The 13,116-nt window shown below is 37.3% G+C and overlaps 1 protein-coding gene across 1 annotated transcript in view; it reads right to left on the minus strand.

Annotated features, from left to right (window-relative positions):
* The window catches only part of cntn6 (contactin 6), a 203,852-nt gene extending 191,030 nt beyond the window's left edge, over positions 1-12,822 (minus strand). Inside the window, exon 1 of the mRNA XM_028446614.1 lies at positions 12,763-12,822. The gene's annotated coding sequence lies outside the window, so the exon portion shown is untranslated. The remainder of the gene's footprint in view (positions 1-12,762) is intronic.
* Between the last annotated feature and the right edge of the window lie 294 nt (positions 12,823-13,116).

Genomic DNA, 13,116 nt, shown 5'->3' on the forward strand with positions numbered 1-13,116 from the left:
AAGAAGAAGAAGAAGAAGAAGAAGAAGAAGAAGAAGAAGAAGAAGAAGAAGAAGAACTCTGAAGCGTCGCCATTAAAACAGAAGGAGAAGAAGAACTCGGGAGTGGATAGTAACGTGCAAATCTCAGCAAAAAGAGCTTCAAAAAAGAAAAGGTGGCAATATAATGAACCAGGAACTGGCTGGACAGGCGTGGGCACTACGGTCTGTCAACTTCACAGTGGTCCTACGATGTTCACGCATGCAGTGTGAGAGTTTGAGGTAAGCCGGTCCGTGGCGCTGCTTCAACAGTGCGATACCCTCACAAGGAGCGATCAGGATTTCAAACATGTTTGATTTTCTTGCAACCATACGATTACTGATCGGGAGCTGGTCATGAAGTGTTAATCGCTTCTCATGACCCCATGTATACGACACAATGCACGACACACGATATAGCCGAGATCACAAAAATAGACGCACAAGGTAAAAATTGCACAGTGCATGCCCTTTAGTGTGTTTGTTTGTTAAGGGACTCACCTCATTCACACATAAACACCTGAACAAGCTTATACAGATTCTGTTTTGCATGCAAATATTTCCACAAACGAGCATGTAGAAGGTAAAGGTGGTGGTTTATTGCGAATGTAAGCAACTCGTCACACCATCGGCTCATTGCAAATCCATTTAGTGTGCAAGACATTAATCCTGCTGCAGGCTGCCAAAATTTGCCATTTATGCTACTCTGTAGCTTACAAGAGAGGAGGGTTGGAAATGATATTTAATAGCAAGGAAGCTATGATTAAAGTCTCCAGATTCATTCATATTTCCAATGTTGCGTGAGTTCTTACATTTATGTTTAAAGAGGCTTGATAGGGACTGATACTGTATATATGTCAAATCTGCTGAGACTTATATGTGCAATTCAGCTATTACTGCTGGCAATCCATTGCACAAAATGTTTAAAGGTATATTCCAAGGCCATCTGAGGAAATAGATTGCTGTATAGTAGATATAGATACCATTATATGATTCTCCATCTCCCCCGTCAAACTCCTATGGGCTCTCTCTCAATTACATTCCTCTCGTCCAACTGAGCATAGTGGGGCAGTGGTATTATACTCACTGCTAATGTGATGTTACTATATAATGGAATAGGACTGCATTACCAAAGGGTTATGTGAATTAACCCAAAACTATAAATAGCACACTGCACTTCTCCATTGCATACACCTCTACTTCAGTACAGCCCAATCTATCATTCAAATAGCATTACTTTCCATTACAAGCCCCTGAGTTACCGTACCTGATTGTCAGAGGTTATGAGCATCAGTTAGAATACATCAGCTTGATCAGAACCAACCATGTGCATAAAAGAAAGGAATAAGAAGCTTCAAGGAAGCGTGTGCATTTACAAAACGTCTCACACACTTGCAAGGTTTGTCAGCATCAGATAAAGCTTAAGACAGGATTTGATTGATTGGGGTACCATACAGAAAGTCATTTCTACTAAGTTATTCAAGCTCTTGTGAATAGAAAGGCAATATTTTATGCATTGCATCAAATTATATGAGTTGCGAACAAAAGATTCTTGTCCAAAAAATCTTTTTTCATCTTTTATACAATCCACTTTATACAGTAATAGCATGAAAAAAAAAATGATAAAGCAATTGCTTAATAGCGGTAAACCAAAAACTGCATAGTTGGATTTGCCCAGTTGAACACCTTACAATTAGGGGTAGGAAAAAACATAATTTTATGATATATCTTGATTTTTTTTTTTTTTTACTTACCAGGTGTGCACATTTTTTCATAGGTTAACACTTCATGTAGTGTAAATTAATGTCAGACCGACTGACTGACTTGTGATGTTCATTTTTTTTTTTAACTACCACCACCAATACTCGCACACCACATTCATACTGGGCAATGTGGGTAAAGTGCCTTGCCCAAGGACACAACGACAATGACTTGGCTAGAGCGGGATTTGAACACGCTAACCCACTCTACCACTGAGCCTCATATTGTTTCTAGATGTTTATGATTCAACTTTTGTGTTTAGATAGAGGAAATAAACAAATAAATAAATTAAATTAAATAAATAAATAAATAAAAATATTGAGAATATGAGGAAATTGATATAGTGAAAATTATTATTAACAAATTCCAATACTTAATAAATCAAAATCGCAACAAAAATCAAATCAGCACCCAAGTGATGTGATAAAGTGTGATAAAAGTATAGTATAGTATAGTCAAGAAAAAAAAAGAAATTCATGTATTTTATTCTAAGTGAAGGTATTAGAATGCCAACGCAGTAAAAAAGCACTAGATTCAGTCAAGGTTAGTAGACCAAATACAGAGCATTAGCTCTGTATTTATACAGAGCTAATGCTCTGTATAAATACAAGGAGGTTTTTCAACAACATAATGAATAATTGGAAGTGTATTTCATCCTCAGTCAGGCCAGACCTTTTAAAAGAGAGAGATTCAAAGGAAAATACTCGTGAATTTTACTGAGGTAGACACACATTGCCCGCTGTTGGTGTGGAAAACAAGAGGGGTAAAAAACATGTATTCTATAAGGTATAAGTTGTTACTTTTTTCTTTAAAATTGATGATGCAACTTTAACAAAGAAGCAACCTATCCATGGAATTTCTAGCCAGTTAGTAGCACCATATACTGTAGTGAATGAAAATGTTGATTGAGAATAACTTTGAAACGTGAAAAACTTTGTAGGCTATTGAAGTAAAAGCATATTAACTTCTCAATTAGCTAGGAATCTTGTGTAAGACTTACATTTGATTTCTGAAAATAATAGGGTAATTAGCATGGAATATGCAAATCAAGACAATAAGATTTTTTTAAGTCTGACTGGGCTCTGGGATGAAACTAAAAAGTAAAATCTATTTTCTAACTGGTAAAGTAGAGCTGACAGATGGTTAGCATAGCAGGCTAGCAGTAAAAAAAAGCTAGAAATGTACTGAAATGCAGCCATTTAGCAGTGAGGGGGTACATGCATTTGTCAATGCCTAAAGAAACTCACCACTTTACTTACAGTAAAAACTTAATTTTATCATGGGCAATACAACTAGAACAAGAGCCCACCCCCTAGCCATGCTCTGATTGGCTGAATCGGTGGATGATTGATACCTTCCTGAACTTAGGGATGGGAATTAATAAGAATTTTGCGATTTTGCGAAATTTGGCCATATATTGCAAAAAAAAGCAACATTCGGCCTTCAGTTTAGTGAGTTAAAATTAAGGCCGAATAGTAGCGTGTGATGCAATGAGGCAATCAAACAACGTGCAGTGATTTAGTCAGAAAGTGTGTGCACGTTGCTGCACAACCAGCAGCAGCAGCTCATCCTTTCCACACACAAACAAGCCAGACTCTCTCCTTGCCGCTTACCGCTCTCCGTCGTCCGTCACCGCGTAAAAATTCGACAACCGAGTCCGTTGTTAGCGCTGTGAGCCACAAATCCGTAAACATCCCCATTGTTTCCTCCTTACATTACACCGGGTCTCGCTGCATAGGCTGGTGTAGCATTAGCAAGGCGTGCTAACAGTTGATGTGTGCAAACAATGGGTTCGTGGCTCCAAGCAGTGACTCCCAACGCGATCGGCAGCAGAAAAAGTAGTGCAGTTTGGACGTCCAGAAGTGCAGTTACATATATGGCAATAAAGTATAATATATATTCTATTATAAACAGCAGTGTTTTAGCTGTTAGATTGTTAGAGAGGGAGGAGCTCACATTCTAGGAGGCGTGTGAGGTGACGTCACCTCCCAACGTGGGAGAATTGCATTGCATTGCATTCGATATTCGGTGTTCGGCCAAGCGTTTATATTTTATTCGGCTTCGGCCTCAAATTTTCATTTCAACGCATCCCTACATCAAGCTTATTCGAAGCAGCCTGACATTAAAAACTTTCTACTGAATTGCACAAGAATGAAAAAAATCTATAAATTAAACTTGGAAAAGAAACTAGTAGTCCAAAGAGTACAACCTTTTTGTTTGGAATCCAATTAAAAACATCTTATTGTACTAGACGTGAACATTGCAAATGCCACCATCTCCTCGTATATCTACGTGACATCTTACCTACCAAATGGAATTCGACAAAGTAGAAGAAATAAGCCTTTAAACATGCTCAAAGAAACTGATGCTGTAAAGTCACACAATACCTTACGAATGCAATTCCTGTCTACTGTTTTGAAGTCATGTAGTTACTGTAAATGTTGTTGAAACCCTATTCTGAATGAATAACTATAGACTACATATAGAGAAGGGAAAGAGATGTGAAGTCAGGGAAAAATATACACTCTCATCACACGCTTTCTATTCTGTAGACAGTAAAATCTATATATTGCTCTAAGGCACAAAGCTGCTCTAAAGACTGTTCAGCAATTCTTCCCCAAAGTTTAATACATCTGGGGTTGGGATACTCTGTCACTTTACACTAGCCAGGATTTTAAAAGCAAATTATTAAAAGGTTGGGTTTTTTTTTTTACTTACAATGGCAGTGTTCCACAGATTTGATAGCACAATTTTTTAAATGATCTTTTTTTAGGATGTTTTAACAGTAGAACTCAGATCTTGACTGTTAGTGAGCAGTGTTAACGTTACTTTTGACAGTAACTAGTACTGTAACGCAATATTTTTTCAAAGAAATAATGCAGTTATCATTACACTATGGTGCGTTTGTCCGTTACTTTGCTAGCTGCAGTGTACTTCCTGTTTACAGTGGCGCTAGATATTTTTGCGGGACGCCGTGCCAAACACGGTAACACAGAAGAAGAAGAAACATTGTCAGCATGTCTCTGTTTACATCACGTGTGCCAATCATGACGAGTCAATGCGAGAACAGGACGAGCTTCTAAGAGTGCAAATACGCATATTATTTTACTCATCTGTCTCCAAAAAATACATGCATCAGTGAAGCTAAGCTAACGCTGGTGGATGTGAGGGAAGCCAAAACACCAAAACAACAGCGTATGGATTTTAACGGACTGTGACTGTTATCCAGGGATAGGTCAACATAACTATTGCACGGTATGTTGTTGTAAATAAGAAGTCTGTCGCTACTGCTGAGTCATTGCTAACAGCAGCTCGTTAGCCTGATATGTTTAGCATTGTGTAGCTGAGAAAAATGCCGTGAATTTGTTTTTCCACTTTACGTTACTGTGCTAAGGTTGAAAAATTACTGTTTTAATTTTGGAGCAGCTGTTTTGTGCTTTATATGCACATCATTTATGGTCGTTTTATAGCAGTTTTTCTAAAGCAGAGTTGGTCAAAATGTATTCCGAATGTTAATTCAGGTTGCTTTCATTTATTTATTTTAGAAGGTTTTTTGTGTTTATGTTGAACGTTATTGCTAGTTTTTTGTACTTAAGCTGTAAGGGAACATTCAAAGGCTAAACACAACACTTTAATTTTTGATCTTTGATTTTGAATAATATTCAGGTTGTTTTGTGTTTTATTTATTTCACAATTCCTTGTAACATTTTCAGTTTCTGCTGGTCTCAGGTAAATAAACTGGTATTGAAAGAACACTTAGTGTTTCAGTCAGATTGGCGTTTGTAAAGACTAATACTGACCAGAGTTTAGTACTGTGAATGTAAATGATTAGAAACTGTAGGTTTGGATACAATAACATTTCATTTATCACTGGCTTTTATCCAAAACAATGTCAATACAGGAGCACAGTTGATCAACAGTGGATTATTATATTATTACAGCACTGATATGAAGCTGTATGGACATAAATGACCCAAGAAAAATAATACATTCTTTCATTCTAAGTAACTCAAAAGTAACTTTTTCCAGTAACGCATTATTTTTTGGTGTAAGTAATCAAAATAGTAACTGAGTTACTTTGTGAATGAAGTAACGACTGTAATAACGGTAACTAGTTACTTTTTGTCAGTAACTAGCACAACACTGTTAGTGAGTGACCTTAAAAAGTGAAACTAAATACCAAGTCTATTCTGAAAAAAAAAAAAAACATTGAGAGTAAAATACAATTAGCCCACTGACAAGTGACACAACTATCTGGAAATCTATTAAAGAAAAAAAAATCAGCACAGTGCCTGGCTAAGAAGATACGATTCCAGCCATAGTTGACCATGGAACTGGACAGAGACAGGATGTCATCATACATCAGAGATGAACAATAATGCCATGTGGGCAGAATCCTGATACAACAATTGATGGGTTCACAGGCCCGGGCTATATGAATAATTGATTACTGCTTCTACCAAAGGGGAAGAACAAACACAAGCAAGAATGATAATATGAAATTGTACTGAAGTATATTCCAACGCAGTATATGAACCCCCTTTTGGAGAGTGGAGGTATTATAATCGGGAGAAGACAAAAACAGATGATTCTGTGCAGTACACAATAACACCACCATTTATCAAAGCAGTGAAACAAGGGTTCTAATTTATTCATAAACTGGGCATAATGTGTCACGGAGCGTCGCACAAAAGATCAATGGAATCTAAATAAATCAAAGGTGAAAGGCCAACAAATGACTGTTGGATAGAGCTGGTTAGCAATGCACCGATGGAGCTGCAACAGCTGGAAAGAGAGGGGGTGGAACATGTGGTTGGGTTTCACAGCTGTTCCCAGTGTTTGTTCCATTCATTATAATTGTAACATCACTCCATGGTGTCTTTAAGGTCTCTAACCATTACCATGATTGCACAAGCTGTATAAGGCTCGCGGCAGTTTATATTAGTGAGTGAGGGTCACCAGTATCAGTACGCACAGATCCACCCCCCTTTTTTCTCAACAAAAAAATTAAGATCATTTAGGCTTTACAGCAGAGGATAATAAAAGCGTACATACAGTATATCCCTACCAACAGCACATGTCCTGCCTTCTAGATTTCCAACTGATTGCTGTGACAATTACTTCCTCTGTCAAGGAAGTAACAATGTAATTTGTGTTTAATCGTTTGTTTGTCTATTGGAAAGATTACATCAAAATTACTTTATGCATTTTGACAATATTTTAACTGAAGATAGACCTTACGCCAGATATGGGCAACTTCTATCAGAGCGGGGGCCATAAAAATGGGACTGTCTGACCCAAGGGCAACATTGTCAACATTCATGTGAACATTTAGAATAAATACCATTCTGAGCATTAATACTGGGAAAAAAATTGTTTTGTTTTTGTAGTCCTTTTGTGTGTTTTCTTTGTGTTTTTTTTTTTTTTTGTTTAGACATTTTGTGTGTTTTCTTTGTTTTTTTTTTTGTTTTTTTTAGTTTAGACATTTTGTGTGTTTCATTTAGTCTATTTTCTTGTCAATATGGTGATTTTGTGTTGCCTTTTTGTGTGTTTATTATGTCATCGTCTGTTTTTGTTATATTTTCATTTTCTGTATAAGTGGTTGTTTAGTGTGTCTTTGTTATCATTTTGTGTACTTTAGTTGACATTTTGTGGATTTTGCTGTCATTTTTTGTTTCTGGAGTTTTGTGTTTTACGTTGGATATTACTTCCAACCTCATGAAGTTAAATTCTGTTTTGGGGGCTGCACAAAATTAGACCAAGGGCCACATGTGCCAGCAGTTGCCTATGCCTGCCTTATGCCATGAGAAATTGCTTTTTGGAGGAGATCCAGATCAATATACTGATTCTAGTTCGGTTTCAAAAATGAAAAATTCTTATCTCTCATCATTGGCAAAAGTCAAAGATTCATATCTCGGTTATTAATTGACCAATCTTTATGAAATTTGACTCAGTTATTTTGGATCGGTTCGTTAATTACCACAACAGGTTTTATCAGGATCTGATCTGGATTACTGATTACATCGTGATGATGATTATTATGATTCAGGAATCCTCACCAAAAGGTAACTGTGGAATCAGTGTAACAAATATATTTGTGACCTTTATATTTGTATTTATAACATATCTAATGAATTGATTGCTGATTGTAACCATGGTAACATGTTGCAAAGAAAGCTGCAATCCTCCTTTCCAGATGTCATTATGGCAGGTAGAAACGAGCTATAAATATGACATTTATAACAACAAGATTGTGTTACAATATAAGGTTTGATCCCACGGATCTGTTCCTTCCTTTTAAGAGTATAATCTTTAAAAAGTGATATCTTTAATTTTCCCATTTGTTTTCAGCGGAGGTGGTAAGCGTCATTTTGGAGACTCTCACAATACTTCTAAACAAAGTCTAGGTCAAGGTATAGAAAACTGTTTTTTTTCTTTTTAAAAGCTATTAAGCCGAAGTATAAGTTGGACTTCAGGGAACATTTGAATGTTTGATAAACACTGTCATGTATTTTTTCCTGATTACATTACGTTTGTATGTTTTTGTAATGACTTTATGAATATACTTTTGGTTATTATAAGTGCACTTAATTTGAATTAATGATTGTCAATATGAAAATGTATTTCTCATGTAATGATAGATTACACGATTCCTAATTATGTTTTGACCTTCTTTCTCAAGGTTTTTTTAATTATCTGCCTACAAAAAACCATCAAGCTGTGAGACCCTAACCAGCAGATGGTGAGCTTACCTATCCTCAACACAAATCAAACCTTTGTATGTTTTTTTCTGCTGGATCTTGGAATCTCTACTTTTAAAAAACAAAGGGAACAAAAATCATGAACTGAACCCTTGGACTCTCACAAATTGAAGAGCCTCAACTCATCACATGAACTGAGTTGGTTTTTTTCTCTCCTTCTCCTCCTCCCTTGTACAAATGTCTAATATAATATATATTTTATTTTTGAATATCTGCATATATATATTTGTATATAATCTTGAAACTTATAATATACACTGGTTTGCAAACAAATTGTTAATGTTGCTTCTTTTATTCACACACCAGACTCTTCGTGAGATGAATCTTTCTGATCTGCTGTACTAATAATTGTATAGCCTTCCAAAGTCAGTCCCTCTAGCCAAACTAGCATTACATATTGAGGAAATGTTCCTTATTTGGCCATTGAATGGTGCGTATCGTACTGAGCCAAAACAGAACACTGTTTATTCCGTATTTGCATAAGTCATATCCATCAGACCGTCACACACACACGCACAAAAGTAAGTCACCAATGGGGGGGTGCCAAAGACAATCTCACCTAGGGTGCCACATTGGAATAAAGTTTTAAATGATTTGATCCAAAGCAGCAGTTAAGCAAGACATTTTATTATGCTTCTATTGTGTGGCAAAGAGAAACAGAATGTGAAGTCTATTCTTACACAAAGCCATTGAAAATATGCCAGAATACTTTATTTGTTTTCCTAAATATATTTAAAGGTGCACTTTTGGAGAAAAACTGAGATTTAAAGCACATTTCCCTGTCACAGTGTACACTGGCTGGCTGCCGGCCAAGGAAGCGTCTTACTCAGAGAAAAGGAGCAACTGACAGACGCATCCGCAGCCATACAGCATTCATCATGCCAGCTGCTGGCTGTGAATACAGAGACAGACTCCACTTGCATCTACCTGCAGTTATTAAAGATCGGGAGCCTGCTGCAGGAGCACTTCAGCATCACAAGGCTTGACCTCGCTAGACAACAGTCAGCTCAGGGTGTTAAAGCACCCCATCCGCTTCATACATCACTGTAATCGCCATCAGCCCTGAGTCGATTAGTCTACAGATAGTGCCATCTTCCTGTTCAGGCTGCGGTGGCAGAAACAAGGAGCCAACCGTGCAAATAACTCAAACACTACAGTAAACATTCTGAGTTATGAGGAATAAGCTGTCATAAACAAGACAGCTGCATAGACTTGAGAGTGGACCTCACAATAAACACACTTCAACTCTTTTTTTATTGTGCAGCTTTTGCAACCTGTGCTCTGGATACACCCGTAAAGGTCAACAGATCGAATACTACTATAGCACACACACAAACACACAGGGACCTATATTTACCACTATGGCCAACTCAAATACACCACCAGGACACAGTGTTATTACGTCTGGGAATAATTTATAAACCTTTCCCACAAGTTTCTAAGCACAGATGAACTCGAGCTACAGTGTGTCTGCTAAAAATATATATATATATATATATATATATATATTATAAGAGACATTTTCATCAACAAAAGTCTCCTGGGAGCATAGTTTGATGAATTGTTTAATTCAAAATTAATTAGATCCACTATACATTTACATTTCTTAAAACTCATTTATGCTACAAATGTGAATGCTTAAGCTGTTTTTACAGCCATTCATTGGGATGCTTCCTAATGTTTTGAATCTAGTTAAAAGTAAATTATTTAAATATAAGGAGCTTTGTTTTTCTTTTCTAAAACCTATAAACAACAATTGTTTTCATTTATCTCGTTTACTCTAGAAGTGAAGTTAGGTTCAATTGATTTTTTTTTTTTTTTAGGGATGTCCCGATACAACTTTAATACTTCCGATATGATACCAATATTGTAGCCTTGAGTATTGGCCGATATTGATATTGAACAGATACGATATCAGCAGGAATCATACATACTTTTATTACTTATTTTGGAGTGTGGAATGTTAGACAAGGTTTGATCAAGTGATGTTACTCAAACAGAGAACAATAGTCAGCAATTCAAGTTCACTTCAGTTATTTTTTCCAGTCAGTATAAGGTGGGAACAACTCAGAGTGGGAACAAAAACTTATCGGAGCGCTTATATCAGAGATTTCGATGATATCAGACCTAAATCCAATATCAATATTGAATCGGGACACCTCTATTTTTTTTTTTTTTTTTTTTTTAACTAACGCCTGGCTCTGATTTCATCCAAGCAACAATCTTATTAAAAATGGTTTGAATGTTCTCCCAGGTTACAGGTTAGTGGCTGGTCTGGTTTTCTCAACCAATATTCAGCATGGCAGATAATATCGGCTAAATTTCTGAATTTTTATAATAAGAATTGTCTTTTTTTTCCCACAAATAAAATAAGTTTATTTCAAAACCGTTAATTTGGCTTTTCTACAGCCGTCTCTCTTTGCCAGAAGTCACCACTCTTAGTTTACACAACACACTGATTCCGGATCAGTTCTAAAAATGGAAAAATCCTTATCTCTCATATTGACAAAATTTCATAAACTTATAAGTGAATTTGTAATTGACCGATCTTTATCACATTTGACTCAGTGATTCCAGGTTGGTTCCTCAATCACTTCACCAAATTTCATCCAGTTTGGACTCGGATTGCGCATTTCATTAAAATTTTATACAAAAATTGGGGTACACGTGTATTTGGCCCTATTGTATCTTTATTGATGGGAATAGAAATTTCTACCAAGCCTTTAAAGTGTGAATGATCATTGTACCATGATCAGCATCACTGACAAAGAAGATATTTGGCTCTTGGCGACGGTTTGCGCACTCTAAGTGCTTTGTTTTGTATGTTTTTTTGAGGCATTAAGTGTATTTTGGTTTTCTCTTTTTATGTGTTTTTCTACAATTTCTATACTTTTGTATGTTGTTATGTCATTTTCATGTCATTTTGTATGTTTTTGGAGTAATTTGTGTGTATTTTTGCTTTTGTTTTGTGTATTTAGTGGGTGTATTTTTGGAGCCACACAAATGAGACCATTGCCCATGTCTGATCTAGATTGATTGAGTGAGGAACGTCAGAGTACTTTCAGCAGTGGTTTCCTCTCCCCTCTGAGTAGAAAAGGATGAAAAGGCCTAATGTCTATTGTTTACATGCTATATTGTCAGCATCAGTGTTTTTCACTACTGCTGCCCACAGATACCTGCACTGTGTCACTTGACAGGTAGGCTGACGTGAACGGATCTATATTCTCTTAACGACCCTCCTGAGAGTAATCATCAGGGTTTCCCAAACCTGGCAGATTTGCTTAGTCATTGCTCACAAATTAACGCTCACGGTGGCAAATTAATCATCATTCCTTCAAGCTGAATGACAGTTGAGTGTGATCAGTGAACACAGCTTAAGAAAAAGGAAATAAAAGGTGGGGGAAAGGGGGGAGGGGGGGGGGGGGGATGGTCTAATGAGATATTATAATGTTTGAGGAAGCTTACTGGGTGGGAGAGAGATGGATGATCAGAGAGGGGTGTGGGCAAATTTCAATTTTAATGATGCTTGTATAACAACATAACAACTCTCGTGCATGGCTGAGCGCAGATGTGATACTGTTGCTCCAAAACCCAGGGACACACTCAGTTTAAAAACAACACAACCTGATTAAAATAATCAAGCGATACATGACTAAAAGTACATTTAATTAAACTCACATATTATCAGTCAATAGACCTATTTGTTCTGTTTTATAAGGGAACATAAATGATTATTTCTTGGAGAGCACCCCTCCTCTCAGTTTTACTCCTTCCTCACCTGACACTGAGGACTTTGGAGAGGATGAAGCAGCCCTCATGGGGGCACCTGCTTCCATCATCACTGATACAGAAAAAAGAAAAAAAAAAACGCACCTTCTTGAATCCACCTGTGAATTTACTGCTGAGCACAGATGCGTTAACGTGCCCAAAGTGCGTCTTAAGCTGCTGCGATAATGCGCAAACGGATGGACAATCTTACTTCTCCAACGAAATGCACAAGTTTATTTGTCCCCAAAACTTCTACAACATTTCCTATGATGTTCCGTCATGTCGTGTGCTTCTAAGCAGACCCAGCTCTCTCTGGTCATGTTACGCGTAATTACCGCGCCGTTCGGTAAAAGTACAGCGAGCGTCAGCGTGCAGGGTGACAGTCAGCATCCAAGTGCACAACGACATCACACACCACATCCCCGTCAGTCCTCAGTCTCTGTGAATGATGTCTTACCCGCTCAGATGAGGGAGAAGAGGCGCTGGAGAGGAGAGGATCCGGAGTAGCGCACAGCGTCGTCCCAGCAGAGAACTCCAAAGCGCGTCTGACTTTAACACCACAGCGATAAGTCAGCCAGAACCAGACCACTCCCCCCCACCCCACCATATCAAACTATAGCCTGGTCCTCATCAGCTTCCGTAGATTAGACTTCTTTAGCAGACCTTCGACTTGTATCACGATATTGTATTTTGAGTTCATTTCCCAAATCTAGAAGATAAGCTCAACATTATATTTCAACTTTATTCTCTAAATGTCCATTCTAGTCTTGATTTGGCCAAAATTGTTCCTAATTTTATATACTGTATGTGC

The sequence above is a fragment of the Gouania willdenowi genome, chromosome 5 (assembly GCF_900634775.1).
Source record: "Gouania willdenowi chromosome 5, fGouWil2.1, whole genome shotgun sequence".
In the NCBI taxonomy this organism is placed as follows: domain Eukaryota; kingdom Metazoa; phylum Chordata; class Actinopteri; order Blenniiformes; family Gobiesocidae; genus Gouania; species Gouania willdenowi.